General features: G+C 32.7%; 1 protein-coding gene across 4 annotated transcripts in view; it reads right to left on the bottom strand.

Moving 5' to 3' along the window:
- Positions 1–16,956, bottom strand: part of LOC129799092 (uncharacterized) — a 207,623-nt gene extending 190,667 nt beyond the window's left edge. The window contains exons 1-2 of one of the 4 annotated variants that reach the window (XM_055842743.1): positions 16,602–16,956; positions 9,402–9,765 (exon numbers count right to left, since the gene is read on the bottom strand). The gene's annotated coding sequence lies outside the window, so the exon portion shown is untranslated. Of the gene's footprint in view, positions 1–9,401; positions 9,766–16,420 lie in introns of all 4 variants that reach the window. The other 3 variants (XM_055842752.1, XM_055842727.1, XM_055842735.1) reach the window with 3 other exon arrangements.
- Positions 16,957–25,709: the final 8,753 nt, after the last annotated feature.

Genomic DNA, 25,709 nt, shown 5'->3' with positions numbered 1-25,709 from the left:
AGTTATTACAGGAAGTTTCTCTACACTTATCACAGACTATATACTATTCAGGAACTTGGGTCATAATTCTCTTGGATATCACATGACTTTTAACAATCGCAATATAATTTCTACTCAGGTAAGTTTTAACCACGGGTTTTTAAGACCAATTTTGGTTTTAAAGAACCCTTATATTGTATAATTCAACGTTATTTTTTTCAAAATATGGGTTTGCGGGAAGTAGAAGTCATATCTTAGGATGGTCAAAATATATAGAGATTTTATATATTTCTTTCTCGGTAAAGTTCAAGAAAGAATTAATACGCAAACGAATGTGGTTTTCTTTAAAAAGTACGATTATATAATATGCTTGAAAAAATTTTACTAAAAACCCAAACATAAAGAAAAACGGAACGGTAACAGAAAATCGGCAAATAAATATTATCGATTTTCCGCGTAAACTATGACAATAATAACTGATGTGAATATGTACTGAATGATAAATATTTATTGTATAAATGGTAATTTTTTTAAAGAATTTGGTGACTCAACTAATATAATATTTTATATATTTCCCCTTTTCTTCAATTCCACGTTCCTCTTTTGTCCCCATTTATTTAATGATATCTTACCAATAATAAAAAGGTTTTATCCAAAGCTTTTGAACTTATTTTTGGATACAAATCCTTTTATCCATAAATCTAATTGTAGCAGGGATCCCAAAGGTGGACCCAAATATTCACTATGGTGATATTACTCCAGAAAGGAATATTAAATTACGTAAAATCAGTGAAAATTCTTCCGTTATTCACTTATTCCCAATCCGAAGTATTTTTACGTATTTTTGAGCACTCAATTGAGGAGATTCATCATCCCCAATCACTATATTACATAAATCTCTCGTCACCCCCTCAGAGAGTTTCTAAAATGGAATTTTAACAATCAAAGTTGGAAATTATCGAATTTGAAAGCAATTAAAAAGTTGAAATCAGTTCAAATGGGAATCGTGCTGTGAATTTAAGAGATTTTCATGAAATAATGTGGCGGGATTGATTAAGTTACATCGATAGATTGGGGTAGAGAAGTATTTATATAAAAATTTACTATGGGTTTTTGTATTATTTTTCTGTTAGTAACGAAATGCTTGTTTTTAGAGAAAATATGTTAAAAAAAAACAGGTCAATAGGAAAGAGAATGGCATTCTAAACATTTTTGGGTTGCTATCCCAGAGTGAAATTTTGTGACAAACACTCCAGGATAGATGGACAGAAATCCAGACTGTGGGTGGCAGAAGGGGACAATACAGAGAGTATCAATTTCAATTTGAAGTATGTGTATACTCCTCTTGCCTGAAAAATCAACATTATATAGCTATCGAAACGCATTTTCCTGGGGACCCAAATCACAACGAACTCAATTAGGCATATCTCCCCGGATTTGCTTTTATCAACCGTTGTGAGGGGTAACTTTCTGCCAACCATTTATTATGTATGACATAGTGAAATGAAGCTGAAAAATTTCAAACATGACAACCTACAACAATCGGGGATTTACTTCTCTACTCCAGCCACCCCTGTGTCTTTCTATGTGGGTGGTTCTTCATTCATATGGATAATATCGCATGTGCCATTCTATAGCATAAAATGGTTACTATACGAATAAAATCCTATTTCTAAACAGATTTGAGATTCTAATGAACCACAAATACTCCACATAAAAAGGGGAAAGGCAGGGATAAAATAGTTAATTCAGTTTTTGTTTCAGAATCGTTTTTCAAAAATCTTAAGTTATCTACATACTAGTTAAATGTATATCCCTTTTATTATATTATTTTATTTTATTTCATTTTATTTTATTTTTTTATTCTTCTCCCCCTCTAAACCCGTGTTTTTAAATTATTTTGAAAACCGTTCCTACGATTTCTTTTACTTTCGGATAAATATTTTAAAATTATACGACTGAACATTTCGTCCATACATAAAAATATCTTGAAAATTCATAATTTTGAATTTTTGAAGGGCAAAGTAAAATCACTTCAAAGACTTCGTTTCTCAATCGATATATTCGACAACTTTAAAAAAATTAAATTCACTGAGTGAGAGCTGTTAAGGTTTGCCATATCTTTTTAAAAATAGTACGTCATTTATGAAATGCTTCAATTTTTTTTCACAGAAAATGCAGTATTGTGACATCATGTCTCTAACTCAACATATATTGAGTATTTAAAACATAGACAGACGTATTATACAAAGCTGCAAGTTTTTCTTTATATAATATTTTTCAGATTCAGCATTGAACTTTCTAAATAAGCTTCGCCTAAGGCTTCATCCAAATAGATGTTACAAACTTCTGTGAAACAACAGGATATCTCAGGTTAAGGTTGAGACAAGTATTATCTGAGGTATATAGTATTCATACTGAAAGATAGGTTCAAACTTATTCCAAAATATTTCAGATTTGTAAACAGCAAGTTGTTGTTCTCAACCTTTTGGGTCAATTGCCCTAGGAATACAAATTATTAAAAATTGCATCTGTTAAGAAATTAGAGAAATTAAGGCAAGATGAGGCTACTTTAAGTTACAAGCCTACATGAATATACGATTTTTCTCATATATCTGAAGTAATACTGGGTTTTAAGGTATTGTAATTTAGGTCTGCAAAAAAATTGTGGAAGTAAATAAAATAATTGTAAGGCTCAGCTTTCTTTAGAAATCTTCGTAAAAATCGATTATCACAATGAAGCCCCATAGCTCAAAATAAACCTACTTCTCTCTAAGCTTTTTATATAAAATTAGAGTCTGAAGACCGTTGAACGCTCCACTTTGAATGTTAGCTCTTTAGTGCCTTTGGCTTTTTAGTCAATCAGTGGCAAACCGAATCAGTGAAGTGCGCGTATTTGTTCATAAATTTTCGTTTTAAGTATTTCACAAATTCTTTTCGAAAAAATTGTTATTTAGTAGGGGGACATTTGAATATTTTATAAATCAGTTCAGATCGTTTGTGAACCGATACCTCATTTTTGTCCGAAAATCCATTTTATTGCTCTTAAAATTATTTTGTGAGATCTTTCGAGTGATTTACAAATCGGTTTATATCTGTTGAGAACCAGTTGAGAAACCGATAAACAATACGAAAGTACTTTTGAGGTCACCTAAATTACGAGTTCGAGCACTTTGCAAAGCCTGGGACCCTTTGCCACTTCTTTATGTGTGATTTTCAGCTTTTTTGGGTTAGTAGACTTGATGTACGGAAATAAGTTTACGTCGGCTTATTATAAAAAGTAACGGAGAAGAAGACAAAGGTCAAATCCGTGTTAATAAAGTGCTTTAGATTGAAACAATTGTCACAAGTGGATGCTGTTTCCGAGATGGTTTGATATTACCAGTTTTTCTTCCTCTCGTTTGCTTACTCTACTTCAAATTATTTATAGCAAACCATTGGCTACACATAGGGTAAATTAAGCTTATTCAAAACCTGCTTCAAATGGAAATTTTTACCTACTCCAAATGGAAACATCACTATTTTTATGATAAATACAGTACTAAATTATTATATTTATATATTTTCTATACCACAGTTTCATTATTTAGTTAATTTTGCTTCAAATAAAGCGAAAATCCATTCATATTCACATATTTTAATTTGTGAATTTCTCAGAAAAATTAAAAGTGTACCTTTTCACCATCGAATTTTTCATCGATTGACCATGCTTTCCAATGAAAAACACAATGAGGTGACTGTTGTTTATTCGTTTTGTTTAACATTTATATCATATTTCTGGTTATTTCAGTTAAATTAAATGCTAAGTCTTTATTGCTAACGATACGTGAAGTTTTCAAATGATATATAATTACCTATTTCGTGAACAAAAAGGTTTTTTTTTAAAGTGTCTGCAAATGCTTCAATAGGAAACCCCGGAAATATGATTCTTTTGGAGAGAGTTTCTTATTGTTTTAGATGGAAAAGGAGAAAAGACCAGGAACAAGAACAAATCCTGCGCTCAAGAGCAACTCAACAAGGTTTTAGAAGCCTTTCGTCGCGGTTTCACTTACACTGTTTGTCTCCAATTAGAAAATTTCCCTTGTCTCCATTTGGATTAATTTGTTTACAATAGAAGCATTTTACGCTCGCGTATTTTTCTTGTATTTAAGAAGTTTTCAAATTATATCTAAAGAATTTTCACTAAACAGTAACATTCTAGAATAGTCAAGGAGCAAATTTATGTAATTTTCTTCAGAAAAAATATGAACTTAATGTGTTTAATCTTCTATTAAAGTTAAAGCGTCAGGAAATGGTTTTGAATTAGGACTTTTACCCTACCACGTAGTCCCGCGACCCCAATAGGGATAAGCGGTTGAAAATGAATGACCCTACCACGTATTAAAATTACTTAAATTTTGGTATTCAATATAAGCTAGTCTTTTAAAATTCATAGCATTTTAAATGATTTAGCTGTTGTATTTCGATTAATTAAGCGTGTTTTTACATTTTTATGATTAAGAGTTTGGCAATGTAATTTGATAATTTGAACCTTTTTTAATAAATAAATTCGAAAAAATTATTTGAACGATTCTTATCACTGAAAGCTTCATAAAGCTTCTTGTAATGGTCATTCGAAGTTCAATGAAATTTAATGTTGCCCTGTTCCCGCATTTTACAAAAAAAAAGTTGTCACCATGATACTATCACTTGTATTATCTTATTATTTTGGAATTCCCCTTAAGGAAGTCCATTATCTATGCAAGATACTGTGGACTAACCGTAGAAGTTGTAAAATCTGAAATGAATTTCATTCAATTTTGCAGTATATAAGTTCGTAGTTTGCCATAAATTTAATACTGAACACAGCCAAAAGTGCAAAAGTAATTTATACAGAGATACAATGTAAAACTGCCTTTCAAACCCGGATTGTGAATAACTATGCGCAATGCAGTTGAGTTGTTAGCAGTAAATTGTGACAATTGAGGCAACAATGATATAAAACAGAGTTGATTAGAGAGAGGAAATTCCACCAATTGATGCGTGGGAATGTACAAATAGATTCAGGAGATGTTTGTTGGACCTGAAAAGGATTCACCGTGAGTGATCAACAATTCAAACACTGTGCCAGAGGTTTTTGGGGGAGATAAATTTCGTACAAACATGAAGTGAGTAAATACAGAGTGAGCAAATTTCGATGCGGACTTGGGGAGAAATTGGAGGATTTCGACACTGCTGCTAATATTAATGAAATTGTTGGAACTTCCCCGTCATTCTATGTTTGTGTTTATTCTCTCTCATTCTCTCATAGAAAGCAATCCTTTCGTCACTAAAATACAACGTCATGGATAATGTTTTATATCCTCATTGATGGTAGACATACTTTGGGTGGGGTGTGAAAAGAGGAAAACTAAGGCAAAGACTAATGATTTTGCATTTGTATTGTATCATTGTAACCAAGTTTCAACAGAGTCCTAAATTGAAAATCTACAGAGTATTATTTTCCTTCAACGACATTTCTCTCTCCTTTTCAATAATAGCTTTTTCATTCGCTCTCCACCATTCACTCTAAGGGATATATGTATGTAGATATTACATGTGGATATAAAGTCGTGCTAAAGCTAAAAGCTTTTCCCTTGGCACAATCACTTTTGCCAGGATATTTCACATATACATCTCCTTATCCAGCACACATCAAACAATTTGTATTTAAGTTTATTTATTGAGAGGAAATTGCAAAAGCATGGATCCACTTTTTTTTAGCCCCTACCCCACTTTAATACTTAAAGCGCCTAAGTATGATTTATGGGTTTTCTTCTGCCATCGCACGAGTTTCTCTTATTTCTGCAAATTAACCTTCTGAGAGCGTGGCAATTTTCTTGTGAAAAGCAAATGGTTCAGTGATATTATTAATATAATTTTTCACAAACACACTACATAGAATTCAACAGGGAAATTTATGAAAATGCTGTTGTGGAAGAACACAAATGAAATGAAAGAGGGAGGAAAAATTAATTATTTTATCGTGAAACTTTTCCCTGTCGGTGCTTACCAATTGTTCTCATTATCTCTCCACTTTAATCTTTTGTTACAATGCAGCAAAATTGTGGAAATCAGGGTGGTTTGCGCGCAGAAGGGAAGAAAATATGAGTACAATGCTAAAAGACTTGTAGAGTAAATTTTAAATCATTTCTGATTATAATTAAAAAGATATAACCCAGAATACATTTGTTATTAAGCTCGCTCTTTATAAATGTTTTCTATAGTCTCCAGTCTCCATGCATTTACAGGATAGTGCCTATATTTTTGTACATTCTAATTTAGGACACTAAATTCATTGATAAATGTTTAAGACGAAATTACTAGCTTGTGGGAACAATTTTTTTGAGAACTGGGTTCTGTGTATTAAAAATTCAAATGTTCCTGCATTGTATAACTGGAAGAATAAGGTCTTTTGCATTCAATGAATATTCCTCCGTATTTGCAAGTTCATGACTATACGCAATTGATATTTAATTTTACTTGTCAAAGTCCAATATGGATGATTCCCATAAATTGCCTCAAAACCCAATCTGAATAATACTGATGTAATTGAAACAAAAATATGATTAAAATTAATTTACCCATTCGCTTCATTAAAAAATCGATTAGGAAAAATACTATTACAGGTCAACTTTACCGAAAACCCGTTAGAAGGAATAATTGAAAGTAATTGGGGTATGTCTAATCTCGAAACCTTTCGTGAATGACTTTGTTCCTAATCTTGTTGTTCTTAAGAGTTTCTTTAATTTCAATAGATGGTCTTTACCAATCAAATCCTGGTCGATGAAGTCCATCTATAAGTACTAAGAGTTAAAGAAAGCTTACGAGCAACAGAGAGCAAAATCACCTCCGAAGGCCAAAGCATCCAACGTAAGATGAGGTAATTCGGAATCAAGCTTTTTTTGAAAATTTTGAGATTTTCTCACTGTTTCAGATGGACAAAGAGAAAAACGAAACCACGAAGAAGTATAAGATTTTACTATCGAGAGTACTTCTTCGTTGTTTTTCTTTTCCTTTTTGCAATCTAAAACTGTTAGAAAATCTCAAAGTTCCAAATTACACATGATTTCAAATTACTCCATCTCACTCTACTGTATCAAAAATAGAAGAATAATCGACTTCAGACAGAAGGTTTAGCTATGTGGTTTACATTCTCTAAATTTGTTATCAGCCAAGATTTGTAAGAAAACTAGACTAAAGATTAGAGGTTAAGTGAAAATTGTCCATTAGTCTCCGAAAAACTACTAAAAATGCTTTATTTTTTTAGGATTTCTTATTATTTAAATTTTATTAAAATTATTTAGGAATTCGAGAAATTCGGGAATTAAGTTAAACTGCCAATCTGAAATCCGTATAATCCGAAAGAATAAATAACTTATTCTTTCTAAATTTTAGTATTCTCTACTTGATGAAATCTATTAAAAAGATGATAAAATGTTTCAGCCTTCACTGAGACAATTCCAAAAAGGTTAAAATAACATTCCGGAAATGTTAATTTTACCCTGTATTATTGATCCGAAATCGGTGTAAATATTATGCTATTTAGGTGTATTATGGGTTAAAGTTACCCTTTTCATGTTTATTTTACACTTCAAAAGGTGTAAAATGAACATTAAAAAATATTGAAATATTTTTACACCTAAAAAGTGTTAAAGTTATGAGGAAAAAAAATTAATTGCACCCCCTTTTTTTCTCAGTGTTGCAATATATTCAAACTCGTGACTTAGGGCATAAATAGACTTGAGCTGATTCTCGAAAATATTTAGTCTGTTAAATTTGGCAGTAAAGTTTAATCCCAAACTTCCATACACTAGGGTTTACGATCGTCGATTAGAGGTCCTTTGGATAAATTTCCTTTACCCAATCCTTTACGCCAAATTTTACACGTATATACTCTCGAGGATCAACCTAAATCTACTTCGGCCTTTAATTTTTATATTCAAGAGTGTCGCATCACTTCTAAATTATCGATCCCAGGGTATTTGTTTGTATTATTTATGTAAAAGTCAACTCGTATGGATGGTTCATGAACACTTCAAGTCACTATCTTTAACCGTTTTATGCGTAATTAAAGATGAACGGACGAACAACTGGGTGTATGGTAACACAGCATGACATCTAAAAGATCTTGAAAACTGAACCTATACAAAAATATTGTAACTCATCTTAAATTTATAACGATCTGGTAATTGAATTTGAATTGAATATCTTTAAATTAGGAAACAGTTGTCGCCCTACGAATGTACCAGCAATTGAATATTTTAACTTTTTTCTCATTTCTCAAAAGAAAAATTTTGTTCTATAAATTATTGTTAATTTTATTATATATTTTCTATTAACTTCGATTCATAATATAGAATTTTTGCTTTGAGGGAAATAAGTGAATAAATGAATGGCTGACACATTCAATGAGACTACTTTCTTCTATGTCTCTTTTCAATTTTGGAATGGTTTTTAGAATATAGAGGGTAAGTGTGCCAAATTTCGGCATAGTTGCATGCAAGCGACAAAATCACAAGTTTGAAATGTAATATTTTTAATAAAAATTGAATATTTTTGTTACTCTTTTATAAGGAATGTTGCTTGGAACCTTGCAGACAATTTATCATCTTTATTTTCTCTAAAATCATTCTTAATACATTTTAAAATTAATAAAAATATAGACATAGCATTGGTGGCCTATTTCGTCCACCTTCATTCTTATAGTTCCTTGCCCTCCCAGAATTCTTTAAATATCTTTTTCAAATCATCTTGCTCGTCGAAGCGACATTTTTGTTATTTTTTTGGATTGTATAATCTCAAAAGTATCCAAAAACTAAAAATTCATGGAAATTCTGGGAACAAAAAATATGGCCGAAATTGCAAGCTGGCCGGAATTTGGCACACTTACCCTAAACCAGTTTATATTTCGCTCATTTTCCTTTGTCATTCTTTTTGATAACAGAGTATGAATTTTCATGACAGTTAATACATTTAATATAATTTACTAGTACAAACATTTTTCTTCAAATATGTATACTGATTCATAATTGATATCATGGATCTGTAGCTATAGCGCTCAAAAAACCGCAGAAGACTACAGAGATTATAAGAGATTATTGTCCTAATATGAATTACATCTGAAAGGAGGAAGTACCCGCGTTCTCGCAAATCTTATAGAAAACAATGACACTCTCTTCTTCAGCCAGAACCACATATGATTTGTGGAGGAGATATGGTGGAGTGCCTCTAAAAGCACCACTTCATTAATTTCAGATTACATTTGATGACCAGTTGAAATTAACAATGACACTCTTGTTTGTAGGTTCTGTGCAAGAGGCGAATATGCCTGGAGTAGGGGTTTGTGTAAAGAGCCCAAACACTCATAAACCTCATAAACATAATAATGTTGATATACTCACATAGAACGCTAAATGGTTAATTCCTCGAACTCAATCACATCCACAGATCTCGTACCGATGATGGTTGTATCACTATGTGTGCGGGATTACACCAAATAAATTGTCCACTAAATTGTTCTGTGAGAAATTGAATTGTGGGCTCAATGGAGCACTTTGAAGTGCATCATCGTCTTTCACTCTTTCGTCTTGTTTATTAAATTACTTTCAGCGAGACACACTCTGGGTTTATATGATAACTCCATGGACGAGCAATAGAATTTTCTGTCTCTCTAACTCTATTTGTTAGTCTCTCGGTCCACCACCTCATTCATACTCTTGATGGCACTAAACAGTGAAGGAGAGGTGTTTCAGGGTTAAATCGTGCCTAGAAAGTAAATGGGTATTGTTTGTTATCAAATAATTGTCGTCCATCCCATGGTCCAACACAATTCACTCCCAAGATGAATTTCATCCCTTGCCCTCAGAAGAATTTCGGTGGACCGAACACACGCAAAATTGCGATGATATGAGGGTGATGTCTCAAATTCAATTAGGTTTCTCGTGTTCTTTTTTTTTCTTCTTCTTCTTTTCCTTTCTCTGCCAAGATGCCTCTTCCATGCCATTGACGCGGAAAAACGTGACATTAAAATCAAGTGAAAAGAAAAATCTAATTTAACAAATTCACCCTCGGGTGGACCCCTTCAAATGACACACATTGGTCCCAATTCTCTGACACACCCCATCAATTTTGTACCCCCAAAACCAAAATGGTTAATTGTGTAAAATTTTCAGGGCTAGTTTACCCTCGTGAAATTCATTTCACATATATTACCCATCCACTACCTTCAAATTGAATTGAGCCAAAACACTCCAATTGATATAACTAAGTCACCACACTCGATGTAATTGAGCGAGCACAAATGGACCAAGAAGCCCACATAAATACATTCTTCCTTGCCAAAGAATAAACCTAACTTATGAAGGTGTCCCTTCTGAATAACCCACAGCTCAAAGAGAAAGACAATGACCTGAAATAAAACAGATACCGAGAATTCATTTGAATTAACGATTTTTCTTAAGTCAAAAAGAAACTAATCAGTGTAATGGTATTCTAACCCTATTGAAGCTTCCGGGAAGCATTTGTGATACAACAAATTCTTGCAATTTTCTACATCACAAAAAAAATTAGGAAATTTGCAATTAAACAACTTTTAACTATATAATGAAGTGTTGCCCACATAATTACTAAAGTTTAAATGAAGTTACACTAGTAAAAATAAATGGATTACCAGAGGTAGGGGAAAGTCGTCTGCCTTCAAACGAAAAAATGGAGTTCCAAATTTAAGATTTTTTTCTGAAGAATCCACAAAATGGATTTTATTTTCTACTACACCAAAAAATTCTCTTGTTCATTCGGCGTATATGATTACCTCATTTAGCACTTGCATGTCCTCAGTTTTTCCTTCTGAGGAAATTAAAAAAGTGATGTCGATTTGTATGAAGGCAGCTGGCATAGTCTGCCTTCAAACGCGAGGCAGCTGCCTTTAAATGTTTTTTTTTTCACTGAGAATATTGAATCAATAAAACTAAATGGGCTATAAATGAATAGGTTGAAGCCTAACGCACTCACTAAAATCATCACTGCAGTCAAAAGACATTAAACAATAACTTTTCTTCACATTTTTCTGACGAACTGTTTTGAACTTGAAAATTTGGAAGAAAAAGCCATTGAAGTTGAAAATTGTCAACTTGAAACATCCCGGCCGGAGCAAGATAGCAGGTTATAAGTATTTGTATGTCGTTGGTCAGAGAAAAGTATGAGTTCGATTTCACATGTTTTGATGTATGGAAAGATAGGATTTAAAGGCACACGACATTAGCATTCAAAGGCTGCTGCAGGGTGATATTTTCAAATTTTTGCCACCCACAAAAATTGTGTCATCTGAACCAAAATGTATTAACAGAAATATTAAGCCTGATTAACCTTCTATGTGTCACAATAGAAGATTTATTTGTAAAATGATTTTTACTATGAAAAATCACATGATTTGTGGAACATCAAAATTACAGTTTAGAGCTCATTTTCATTTTTTTTGATCTAGCATCTAGGAAATAAGAGCTAGGCTCTCCATTTTTTGATGATTTGTGAGGATGATGGATATCTACCTCATAGTTAATAGAATATAATTTATGCTTTTAAGAACAACGAAAAAATCGCAACATTTGAAGGCTGCTGCATTTAAAGGCAGACGACTTTCCCCTATACTTTTACAAGAATCATATTTTGGGTACAGTGAAAGGGTCAAATTAATTCATTGTAGGTGTCAGATGTTCAATTTAACGTTTACTTCACTGCAAGATAAACAATGGAGGAAACCGGGGAAGATTAGGGGGAAGCGGGGCAATTGTGAATTGGGACAGCTTTCAAATTCGGCTTTTTCTCCAATTTTTAAATGGAATTGAGCCATATCATAATGTAATTTAGCATCGCAATTGATTTGTGGAGTTAACTTTATATCATGATATGCTCTTTTCATTTACAAATAAGAAAAAAACAATTTAAAAACTGCCCCAATTCAAAAGGGCCCTATTTTTCCCTATGCAGGCATAGAATTACACATCAAAATAAACATCTCTCTACTTATTTATAAAAATATTTATCAGTTTGATCTAAAGATGTTTTTCATAAATTAAACGCAGATAAAAATTTCATTTGCTGGCTAATTCTGCTCTGGTTTCACCTAATAATAACACTGAGAAAGAACGGGGGTGCGATTAACTTTTTTTTCCTCGTAACTTTAACACTTTTTAGGCGTAAAAATATATCAACATTTTGTAATGTTAATTTTTCATCATTTTAAGGGTGAAATTAACATGAAAAGGGTAACTTTAACCCCCAATACACCTAAAAAGGGTCATATTTACACCAATTTCGGATCAATACTGCGGGGTAAAATAAACATTTCCGGAATGTTATTTTAACTCTTTCGGATTTCTCTCGAAAAAAATGTTATGGGGATCGCTTATCAGGTGAGAAGAATATTTCGTGAGTAATAAAATGATAAAACATATCCTATCAAGGTAAATATGCATACGAAATCTCAAGAGACACCATTGAATTTTTCAAATATATCAAAATGAACCATTTTAAATTATGGATAATATTCAACTCCCCGAAAGTATTGCATAGGGATCAAAATCACCCATTTATTTCCAGTAGTGAAATTTGTCTATCTATTTGACAATTATTTTTGTAGTTTATTTTTTATTAATTTCTGCAAACATTAAAAATTCAAATGCACAAAAATAGTTCAATAGATCACTAACAGTTGTCACGTACAACAATTCCAATCCAGTTTTTGGGACTTATATTGTCATATATGGAGCATTTTTCATCTGGTATTTCACCTGGCAGGTGAAATTTGGCAGGGGGAAGTAGGATACCTTTGAGTTGAGGCACCTTTTAAATAGAGTTTTTTCATCTGTTTTTTTTTTTTTTTAAGTGAGCTTTATCTAGGAGAAAGTACTCTCCCTTTGAATGTTCATGCCTTCGAATAATGTGAATTTTCTTTCAGTTTTCCTAAGAGACTTATACATTTCTATTAAATATTAATTAGCTTATTATCAATTATTAATAATTATGGGTAAGTCTATTAGGAAAAGTGAAAGAAATTCACATTATTCGAAGGCATGAACGTTCGCAGAGAAAGTACTTTCCCCTAAGTACTAAGCATCCTCTGTGTGGGGTGAGAGAAAGTCAAAGTGCATTTTTGTCTTGGAAATTAGAAACATGCCTGAGACGACGCACGATAGTTGCATAGGTACAGGAAACAATTGTAAATATACTATGGGGGAGTCCCTTGAAAACCTTAAAATGCTATTTCCAACCGTTCGCCTTATGCTGACGTCGCGACAGATGGGTAATATAGATCTGAGGGACAAAGATCAGGACATCATTCCCTGTAAATCGATTGATTTGCCAAGATATACTGAAAATTTGCCGCTGGGGATAAAAGTGGCAATGTTGGAAGGTCAAGAAAAAAACTAATGACTGATCAAATGATCAAATGATATAATTGCTCTTTCGACAAAAGTTATTGCAACAATTCTTACAGCATATTTTGATATTTTTAATTAAAAATGATCAACATATTTCGGATGTTAAAATCAAATTTAAATCTTCAGAACTGGAGGCAGCCAAAATCTCGAAAGCCAAAATCCCGAACGCCAAAATCCCGAAAGCCAAAATCCCAATGTTTAAAATCCTGAAAGGAATCAAATTATATGGAGAATAATGAGTAGAATCACTTTCCAAGATACAGAGAATTTTCCTTTGCCTCCAGCAAGCTCGGGTGCAATCCTGGGAGTAGCTATGACACTTTGAAGAATTCGGTATTTTGGCTTTCGAGATTTCGGCCCATTCGGGATTTGGGCCTTCGGGATTTTAGCGTTCGGGATTTTGGCTTTCGGGATTTTGACCGGGGCCCCTTTAGAACATCCCTACCCTGGTAAAAATCGTAAAAATCTTTGTGTAATACTGGATAAAATCTCTAAAAAACATTTTTTTAGTACAGATCCGTGAAATCGAAAGCATAAAGTCTTGAGATAACTATATATTTTGACCCTCAATTGAATGCTTCTCTTCGAGGAACATTTATTTTAACAAATTTTATGTAAGGGAGACTAGAGCCGAATCAGCCAGTAAGTGAAATTGTTCTTTGGCTATAGTTTGTGAAAAAATATGTTTGAATCAAACTGATAAAAATTTCAATGAATAGGAAAGGAGTTAATTACTCTGAATAAAAAGTAGTTTGCACAATAATCTTTTTAAAGTCTAATTCTACTCCTAATTAGCTCTTCCCAGGTCTCCCCTATAAATAAATGAAAAATAATATTCGAATAAATCAGTAACAAAAGATAGAAGTTAACCAGATTAAGTTTGAAGTTTTTCCTCTCATTGATATTTTGATTTTTTGTAAAATTTGCTCATTTAAAACTCTAATTTGTAGTCTCTTTTACTGCTCGAACTCTACGGAGAGAGCAGTATATATAATCCCTCAATTTCTTCACCCCCCTCCCCAAATTTCCACATTCGATCCCCCGGAGACCACTTTTCTTAACAAATCTTCACGTTTCAGACGATTTCTGAGAAATCTCGTCACGCTGTTTGTCCGTCTGCCCGTCTGTGCGTCTGTCCGTTTGGCCGTCTGTCCATCCGGCTGTCATCAGCTCTAGAGGCCAAACGGTTAGAGATAGAGACTTGGGACCTTCGGGGGCCCTCCCATAAGTCGACCCAAGGATCGTTAACATGCCCCTCTTTCCCCCCCCCCTCCCATCCTCCCCTTCCCCACCAAAACCATGTTTTTGTGGGATTGCTCCAACACGCGGCGTGCTTTTTTTCATTTTTGGATATGTTTTAGAGATTATCCAGGCGAACATTTCGTCCATATACAAAAATACCGTTGAATCATTCCTAATAACGGCTTTTCAAGGTCAAAGGTTAAAAAAACACTAGAGTGCGCATTTATCAAGCAAATGGAGTCATGTTTGGGGTCATTGGAAAGGTCTTGGAATTTCCTATAAAACTAAACCGATTCCAATCGGTTTTGAATCGGTAATGAATCGGTTCATAACCGATAAAAAATTTTCATCTGAAAATCAATCCTATTACTTTTAAAACTATTTTGAGAGATCTTTTGAGAGATTTATGAATCGGTTCAAATCGGTTGAGAACCGGTAAACGGTAAATGATGCGAAAGTACTTTTGAGGTATAACATCTAAGTCACGAGTTCGAGCATTTCGCAAAGCCTGGGATGCTTTGCCACCCCTTTTTTAGTTAATTAATATTATAACTGCATAGTGCTCATAAATGCTTGCAGCATAGCTTATGAAGCGTTCAAATATTTCAAATCCAATGGCACAAATCCTACATTATTCATAATAATTGCTGTTGCATATTGAAAATGGTGAGGAATCACACAACGCTTTTGGAATTGAGTTAAATAGAGCATAAAATCTACCACGTTAAGCTTTCATTGTCACAACGGCAAAAAAAATTCAAAGATGTGGATGGAAAAAATTGCTTAGGATATCTCTAGAAATCCCCTTGACGTTAAAAGAACAGCAGGAAGAAAAGATTGTAGCTGAGCAAGCACAATGTTAGGGATTTTGTGCGACATACCAAAAGACAATCTGATCAATCGCAATTCATTCAACACCACCAAATTCTCCTGTCCACAATTCCTGTCTCAACTGATCAAATCTCAAGTGATTGTAGGAATTTCACACACTCACAATTTCATGCTGAAACTTTTTCTTTGCAAAGAGTCACATGAACCGTGAAAAAGTTCATAAATAGTTGCTGAGAAAGAAAATAAAAAAGAAGGAAAAGCTCTATATTTTCTTCAACTTTTTCAACCATTAAAACAATTTGTTAGAGAAAAGAAAAAGAGAGAATTTTCATAGGATTGGTTGAAGTTTTATGCTTGGAGCAAAAAGTCTCGTGAAAATCAATCTCTAACACTTCTTGGTATCAAGGCGCGACAAGTTGAAACTTTTTGCCACTTCCCGAAAAGCTCAGTTTTCACCATCCCTCAACACATTTTCTATGCACATATATAACTTCTCTCAATTTTCACCATCACATTCATCCCGTGCACGTTATCCAATGTGGAGTGAATTAAATTCAATTGACAAAGTTAATTTCACACTGAATTCCCTCATCACGAAATATTCTCCACAATTTGCCGCACTTTCTCATGTGGAGCTTTTGCGGAATGACAAAAATTTCTGCTGGTTTTTGTGTCTGTGGATACAACTTTTTTTTTCCAAGCCAAAGCCCTAAATCACATTCGAGTGAAACATCAAAATATCTCTCCCTCAATAATTTCATTTTTGGGATATTCAGTGGCATTAGTGGTGATGAATTATTCAAAAATTCAGGAGCAAATTACGATTGGATGGGGGTTTTGATACTATAGCCGCATTCACACCCATTCATTCAATTATTTTCACTTCATTGGATCACACATTCACATACATTTAAATATTAATTGTCGAATCCACCAATACTCCAGAGGATCCCCAGTAATAATATTTAATTCATTTCATTTAGGAAATGTTTTTATCTCCCTGACATTTGTTCATTTTATGTTGAAATAGTACATGGAATAAATTTTGTGGGATTTTCTCGCCCAAACCAATTAAAACAAAATACAAACACTTTGATTATTAATCACACAATTCAATTCCAAATGTTAGTTCATTTTCCTTTTTCATTCCAATCCATTTAGGATTCACTTCATGATCAGTAGCACATAGCCAAAGAAAATCTAAATCACTGAAACGATTATTGTTGGGTGATTTTCTTTTATGTTCCACACTGCTTTGTCCGTTGGACGATACGGTAACTTTTGAACAAAAAAAATCTTTTTGGAACGCACCGACCACGAGGGAGAACAAACGAGCACTGAATCCCGTGACGTGAGGCGCCTTTCTGTGATGCTTTGGCAAAAGCAATTGGAACAAACTGATGCTGCTCCTAGTGTCTGGCTGGTTGCATGTGGAAGCACACCAGAGTTAGGGCCACCGGAACCCAGAATGCATGAAAATGAGACATCTCAGGAGAGTGGAAAATTATAGTGGATGAAATAGCAGAGGAGAGAATCGCACTTTGGTCAGTAGAGTTGCTCCGTGGGAGAGAATGTGGGTGGAAAATGAGAGTCATTCCGATATCCTTGCGTACTGAGATATGCGCAGATCATAGACAGATTTTCCCCCAAAACACATCTCTGGGTAATGGCAACATCTCAGACACTCAACGGTGTCCGCCGTTGAAGCATTTCAATACCCAGAAGCTTTTTTCTTCTCCTGCTCTTTACCCATTTTACCACGAGCTTTCAACTAAGAAAAGGAGCATTATAGTAAAAAAATTATATACATACACTTGTTATACAAATCAACAAAATTCATTTAAGTTGCAAAGAGGTTACACACTCAAAGGATAAATAATAAAAATCTTTTTTTTTATGCCTCAGTATTCGACTTCAAAAGTCAACGGTTTTTCATCTAATCATTCTACACTATTTTAAATTAAAATTAGGACTCAGAAATGCATTAAATTCAACATACACTTTAGTAAATTATTCCTAGAATTCTGAAAATCCCGAAATTCTGAAAATGTCGAGATTAGGTAGAGGAAACTGGAGCGGATGGAAACATTTTTGATTAGTTCCGGGTTTAACGCGATTTTCCGAGAACGCAATGAATTTTTGGAAAATGTTACATGGTTCATGCTTTACATTGGGATAATCTAGAAGCTGGGAAATAAATCAGATTTCCAGGAAAATCAAGATTATATCACAGTGCATGTACCACTTTTCGCAAAAAAACGGAAGACTGTTAATGGTTATGATTTGAATGTCGTAATTCATTTCCCTCCTCTCGAAAAAGGACGGCAACAGGGTATTCTTTAAGAGAGGGATCAATCTTGGTTTGATCGTGAAAATTGGAGCATGAACTGGAGCTCCGTGTTCTGAACTCTTAGGAGTGGATAATCTGGATCTCGAAACTCAAGATTACTGACATTTCTGTAACTCGGAATCCCGAAATTTCAAAAGCCTTGGGGTTTTAGAAAGCCTAATTAAATTCTGAAACATCTGCAACAATGACTTCTAGGGGGAAGTAGGATACATTTCAATTGGGGCAGCTTTGAAATTGGACTTATTTGTCATTTGTCCTATTTTTAAATGAAACTTGACATTACCATGATATGATTTAGTTTTAAAAACTAATTACAAATATAAATTGCATTATGATAAGGCTCAATTTCATTTAAAAATAGGAGAAAAAGCCGAATTTGAAAGCTGCCCCAATTCAAAATTGCCTTACTTTCCCCAATTAAATTTTCAAAAATGCATTGAGAGTAATTACTTTTAATAAATGAGGCAAAAAATGTGATCGTGGAGGACTAGGATAATCACTGAACTGAGTATAGGGATATATTCTCAATATATAGCCTGGTAATAAGATGATCTTTATTTCTAAACTACTTGTAGAAAGACCAAGCCTTTCACAAGCAATTTCTAGAAATACTTTATTATTTTCTTAAAAAGATAGAGGTTGTCTGGAATGTTAATTTAGTTATTACCCCTCTTAGTTTCTTATGACACTCATTGAATGGAATCTAAAAACTTTAAACTTTTGAAAATTTCTTATAATCTCAAGGGAATTCAATTCTAGAGCACTTGCAAAACGGATAAGATTTACGGTAGTTATATTTATATACAATTCAATGATATTTAAGAAACGCAATAATATATTGCGTAATCATTTGAGAATTAAAGCAAATACTCTTTTAAACTAATTAGAATAATTTGAAAAATTTGCCATACAAGAGGTGTAGTGCTACTGCTGTGCAACACTTTCGTCTTATTTATAACTTCATTTGTCCCCATAATTTGCATAAATCTATTTAATATTTTCATATTCATGTTTTTGTATGCTATTTAATTTTATATGTTGGAAAATTGCCCATAAAACTATGCAAGCCATTGTGAGGGAACTACGACGTCAAGACAAGATCCAAGACAAAATAGCTAAAGAAAATTCAGGATCTTGCCTTGAGACGTGTCGAGATCGATCCCGACTATCTTCCTAAAATTTGTGACTAAGGAGACGTGGATTATCTCTAAAGTATCAATATATGAATTTTGCTATATTAATTAGGTCATCATATTTTCATATTCAGACTATAGGAAAGTAATTTATAACGTAGTACAGTAGACTCTCTCTCAAATGGGCATTTGGGGCGAAATGTCATCCGGTTTATCGATAGATTTGGGCGTCAAAGCCTTTGTAAATGCCACAAAAAGTGCTCAATTATAAAGAATCACAAAATAAGAAGAACTACAGCGAATTTGAGCAAATTAGCTACATAATTAAATGTAAAAATTGTCAATAAAATTTTGCGCCTGAGCCGATAAAAAAAAGAGCCGATTGAGCGAGAGTCTACTGTAATTTGTAATCGGTTCTAATTTGGAATTTAACGATTTTTTCAGTGTTTTAGATATGACCACAAGAAAAAACAACACGAACACGTACTCTTGAGCGTTAGGGATTGTATATTTCATACTTTTTTTTCTCCCTTTGCCCTTTTATTTAGTTTTATTAAGTCAAATTATTCCGTTGTACCCCAAGACAGTATATTTGTTAGGATGCATTCTTGGACAAAACACTATACTTATTTATTTATTTAAATTTTTTTATTTTTTAATATTTTGATATCTTAACTTAAAATCAGTGACTTTAGATACCTATATGAAAAAGTAAAGCCTATCTGGGTAGTTTGCACTGAACTGTATTATGAAATTTGATTATCACCCCATAATAAAATGATAAAAAATATTCGTTGCATTTTACTACATAATTTTTGCAAATATCTTACATGAGTTATGATTGTTCAAAAACACGTCGTTCGAGTTTATTTTTAAAATTATTTTAGAGATTACCCAGGCGGACTTTCCATCCATATGAAAATACCGTTTAATCATTCCCATTATCTGTTACTCAAAGTTAAAGATTAAAAAAGGTCTAGAAGAGCGTAGTTCTCAACCAAATGGGGTCATTTTTACACATAGAAAGATCTTAGAGTTCCTGGCAAGTCTGAAACTGTTTCAATTGGTTATGAACCGATTAGCGGTTTTTGTCTGAAAATTAATTTTATAATTCCTGAGGTATTTTTGGGCTATGCTTTGAGTGAATTATGAATTGGTTCAAATCGATTAAAAATCTATAAGTGGTAATTGATATAAAAGTAATTTTGAAATAAACATCTAAGTTACGACTTCAAACATTTTGCAAAGTATGGGCCGCTTTTCGACATTTTTTTTAATTGTAGTGTTTCCAATTGATCATAATTTATCAATCGTATTGCATATGTGGATCTTATTTCGCACTCTTCCTCATCTCATGAGTATGAATATAAATAGAATAGGTTCAAGAAGTAAGGAGCATGGAAATTTGAATTTAACAAAATTATCCTGATTTAAAAAGTTTGCTAGTGTCATTAGAAAAGACACTATAATATCTTGGAAAAGGGGAAAATTAAGAAGATTAACAAATTTGTTATTTTAAACACAGTTTAATGTAATTTCTAATAAAGATGCTAATTAATTAAAAATAAACAGAGGCCACGATAGATAAATTCAATTAAAGTAAAAATTGGATCTTTAACTGTCCTAATTGAATAATTTTATTGTCCTTTCCGATTTTTTTTTAATAAGTGTTTTTTAATTGATCAAATACCTAATTTTCTTACTAAAAATATTTATTCAATCCTAAGATATGAAACTTTCACAGGATATAATGAGCTTGAATACGATTCAAATTATTTTATAATGATAAAAACATATTAAAATCAGTATAAATTGTCTGAATCGTTTGATTATTCGTTCGCTATGAGGAATACAATGTTATTCTTTTGGATGAGTCCGCACTTTGATTTTGTTACAATAAAAAGAGAAGGATCCCAGCCATTTGCCCTTTGAATGCCTCTATCAAGAGATTTTTTTCCAACAAGATCTATCGATGGAAAATCTACCTTTACTTTTCTTTACTTTCTCATTGACCTGTCCCTTCACTTCCTTTCTCTTTTGACTTTTCCCCATTGACGAGGGTCAATTGAATGGACACACAAATGATGTCATGGACATAGTTAAAGTTTTTCTGGCACCCGGGTCTCCAGTGGCATGAAGAAAATTCATGTGCCCCAGGGAGACGTGACGAATATCTACGTTTGGGTGTTCATAATTAATTAATTTCACCCTCACGATGCATAATTTAGAGAAAGCTTAATATACAGCGTATACAACGCTAGCGTGTAAGCATTTAATCCATTTTGAGATGGTTTCAAATTATATATATGAAAACTTTCTATGAATTAAATTCTCTTTGGCATGCAAAATTATTTTGAGACAACAGTCTCAATTATACCACGTGCCCCTCTTCTATTTCACCTGCTTCACACTCACTGGGGAAAATTCCGGGATAATAAAATATCATGAGAAATATACAATGATGGGGAAATGGAAAGTAGGAGATAATTGCACAAGCCCCATGGTATATCAACAATATTCTTCAGTGTGTGCGATGTTATAAAAACGAATTATGCATGTCTTTATTAACATAATTTTCACGCAAATGTTTTCACATTAAATTTATATACCTTCGACTTACCTCACCCAATTATTCACAAACTCGCACCCTTGGGCAATTTTTACATTATTCTATCCATCCCCAACAACTGAGCCATCGAGCGTCAAACACAACATCACAAAACCCTTCCTGCACCCCCATATCACTCTCACTGATGAGGAATCACTCCTCTAAGCAAAATTTTTCTATACTGCCCATACAGACTGGGGGGCTTTCGGGAAAAATTTTTGTTAGCCATGTGCGATCAAATAAACTTTTATCTAGCGTCGTCATCATTGTCGATTCACTCGTACGTTTTTCTAATATTTCATCATCCAATTTTTTTTCTGCAAATAATGAAAAAAGAGCTACTTTTTTCCAGCTCCAACCCCATGATATTCCATATACAACTAATATTGCCCTCGTCGAGTGCCATAGTGTTAATTCTAAGCACGTCCTGCTCGATAATATAGGTACCCATTCAATCTGTCAGCTATAGTTGGAGATTGCTGGTCAGACACCCAGCAAAATGCTCAAGAGAGTTATTCGAGACGCAAAGTTCCACCAACTATACTCGTGGTTTTATTTCAAAGCAGAGAAGAATATATTGTAGGAAACCAACTGTCCAAGTAATTTTTAGTCGTATTCAAAAATATTCTTATATGTCTTATATGATGTAACTCCTGAAGAAACATATTTCTTTTGAATTCAGAGATGAGTATCATTTCTTCAGAATATCATCGATTCATAGCAGGATATCACAGATAAGTCATCATAAGCTTACTGATATTGTGATTTTAGTAATTCCATACAATAAAAGTGTTTATCACGCTATTGGTTTAGACCTGCTATTATGTGAGATTAATATAATAATCCCACCAAATCCCACCTAGGTAAATTTCTTATCGTTGCATCATGAGATTATTTCACCCATTTAGATTAGAAAAATTGTACATGAAGAAAGAAAAAATGAAATATATGTATTTAGTCTTATTACAGCTCTTTACTTCTAAGGTTTATAGATGAACAATCTTTAAAATTTTTTCCTAATGGATGAAATATGTCAAAAATTTAGGTTCTTGGGGTAGATGAATGGTAGATATTTTGAGAGCTTAAAAAGTAGGAGATTTTCTGTTCTCTCTGTATTTTATTTGCTTAAAATTATAAAATTATATCGAGCGAGTGCCAAATTGTTAAAACCTGCTTTAGGTGACAGGGACTCTTAGACAACTTAAATAAACTACACTGAGAAAAAAAACAGGGTGCGATTAACTTCTTTTCCTCATAACTTCAACACTTTTTAAGTGTAAAAATATATCAACAATTTTTAATGTTAATTTTACACTTTTTTAAGGGTAAAATCAACATGAAAAAGTGTAACTTTAACCCCCAATACACCTAAAAAGGGTAATATTTACACCGATTTCGGATCAATACTGCAGGATAAAATTAACATTTCCGGAATGTTATTTTAACTTTTTCGGATTTCTCTCAGTGTAGTAAACAAATATAACACTCCAGTTATATAAAAAATAGTATAGGGGAATGTACGCTACCTTCAGAGGACTGAAGCTTCGAACAACTCATTTTTTCAATATATATTTTTAATGAGTTTGACCCATTATATTTTTATGTTTTTATAGCTAAATCAATGCCTCAAATTTTCTGTAAAGAGTCATGAGTCAAATCCATTAAGAACACAGAAAAAAATTGACTTGTCCGAAGTTTAGATCGTCCGAAGGTAGCAAGCTTTCCCCTAAAGTGAATGCAAGAAAGCATTCTGAAATGTTGAATACGGTACGAAATTAAATTATAGTGATTCTTATCATATGGTTTAAACCGTTTTGAAGCTATTCAATGTCTTCAAGATATGCCAAAATATTGGAAATGTTATTATTTAAATTTTTAACTCAAATTGTTTTATCACAATTCATCACAATTCGTTCAAATCGTATTAAATGTGGAATTTATAGATTTTTTAATTAAAATCCATCATTGGTTCTATGGTTGCCAGATATTATAACAAACCGATGTAAGACGGACGAACAACAGAACTTAAGATACCAAAATTCTAGGTTCGACCAATAGTATATCTGAAACATCTAAAGATGTTCTGCAACTTGTCAAAGATCAACACATTTTAGTAGGCTAGTGCTTAAAAAAAGTATAGTGCTCAATAAATTAAGTTATAATAGGAAAATATCTAATCTACTAAAAAATGTATATTGTAAATTGTTAACAGTTTTTTTTTCAAGTAAAAGCATGATATATTACTTTTAATTTTATTATAAAACACATTGGTTGTCCTGGATCCATGATCCCCTCAGTGATACGAGGTTGAAAATAAATTTAAAAAAAAATACATTACTTTAATTTTTGTTCATGATATATATATTTTTTTTTATCAGAGCAACTAAAAATCGTTTCAAAGTCATATTAAGAAAGATTTAGCAACCTCACGAAATAATTCCTATTAGAACTCTGAAAAGTTCTGTTCAAGAAGAACACATTTATATTTCGTATCAATTCCATTATCTGGGGATAATCAAAAAAGATTCGTGGTAGAGTTTACCCAAGAAAAACTTCTCTATTACGTATATTGTTCGAAATGCAATAACAATAATTTACTGCTATTGAAATGGAGTCACATAAAAAAAAGTTTTTCTGGGTGCAAAAGTGATCAAAGGTCGTCATCAGCCGGATGTGGAAACTTCATTCAAAGTGAATGTCGTGTAGAAATACATATAAAAGAGAATATGTGAAGATTGCGAGCTATAGAAAAGTTGCCTCAAACTTGAAGTTTGCTGTAATAGTCACAGCCAGCAGCTTCAGTATTTTCTTATATATCAATCACGTCCTATACCGAATATATATCCATTTTCTACAAACTTTAAGATTTTATTGCAGTTATCTCTAGCAGACATAAAAAAAAAATTAGAAAAAAAGAGAACTTTTACGATTAAACTTTATGATTTTTACCACTACGTTTTTTTCTACAATGATATGTTGTTTCATCGAATTTAATAATTTTCCATTATATCGATTATTTGACATTATATCGAGATTAATTTTAATTAATCTTTATTATAGCGAATAATATGAAAATATCAATTGCTGAAATATTTTTTCCCCGGTCTTTAAATTCGATTATTATAACCTTTCATACCTTATTAATATTTCAATATTTTAGGTTTTTTAGGTAAATATAAATAACATCTAACGTATGAAAGTTCATACATATATTATTATGAATTTATGCATTATAACATATACATCTTGGCTATTTGAAGATTCAAGACTGCTCAAATGATGTTTCATTGATGGTTTCCTTATTCTAATTCTCATAACAGTCGAAAATCATCATTAACTGTGAAGGTATTTTGAATAACAAACTGCGTTTATGAACTACGAAAGATTAATGCGTTCTGCGTGCATCGTGTGCTTTATCGGAAAAGGATTCTGTACTTCCCTCCAGAATTATACAACTAAATGTAAAACTTGCCACCAAGACTATGTATTTGGAAAAGTAAACCATGTTCAGGTATGCAGATATAGTAAGAAGCTGAGGCTATAAGAGATCCAAGAGAGTATAATCACCTAGAGACACTTACGACTTAAGGAATGAGATGGCATAATGTATTTATAATTAAAATAATGATCCAGATTACATTTCCATCAGGTTCTGACAGCAAGAAACTGATCGGAGTGTAGTTAAATGATTATTTTGATTGTAATTACATTAGGACTCTCTGCTTAAGTCGTTAGTGTGTCTAGGGCAAAATCGAAGTAAGGTGAAAGAAAGTGTCGAGAGCTCAAACCTGACTTTTTAATTCTGTCATAAACACCATGACACTCTTTAACAATATAATATTAAGTAATGAGATTAGATTAACAGAGGTTAAATTCTTGAAAATAACCAGTCACAGTTACTCTTTACTGTCTATTTTCGTTTGTCGATTGTCTGGTTAATTGGAAATTTAGCCACGACCAAAACTATTTGTCTCGTACAACACTCCATTTTATATTAATCCGAAACACTTTCCCTTCTTTTGAGCAGTGAGACATTATTATTTTTATAAAATTATATTAACCAGTAGGGTAAAATGGTACAAGTTGGACAGTGGTACAATTTGGAC

The sequence above is a fragment of the Phlebotomus papatasi genome, chromosome 1 (genome assembly GCF_024763615.1).
Source record: "Phlebotomus papatasi isolate M1 chromosome 1, Ppap_2.1, whole genome shotgun sequence".
NCBI classification, from domain to species: domain Eukaryota; kingdom Metazoa; phylum Arthropoda; class Insecta; order Diptera; family Psychodidae; genus Phlebotomus; species Phlebotomus papatasi.
The sequence above is the reverse complement of the archived record's forward strand: the minus strand, read 5'-3'. Positions and strand labels throughout refer to the sequence as shown.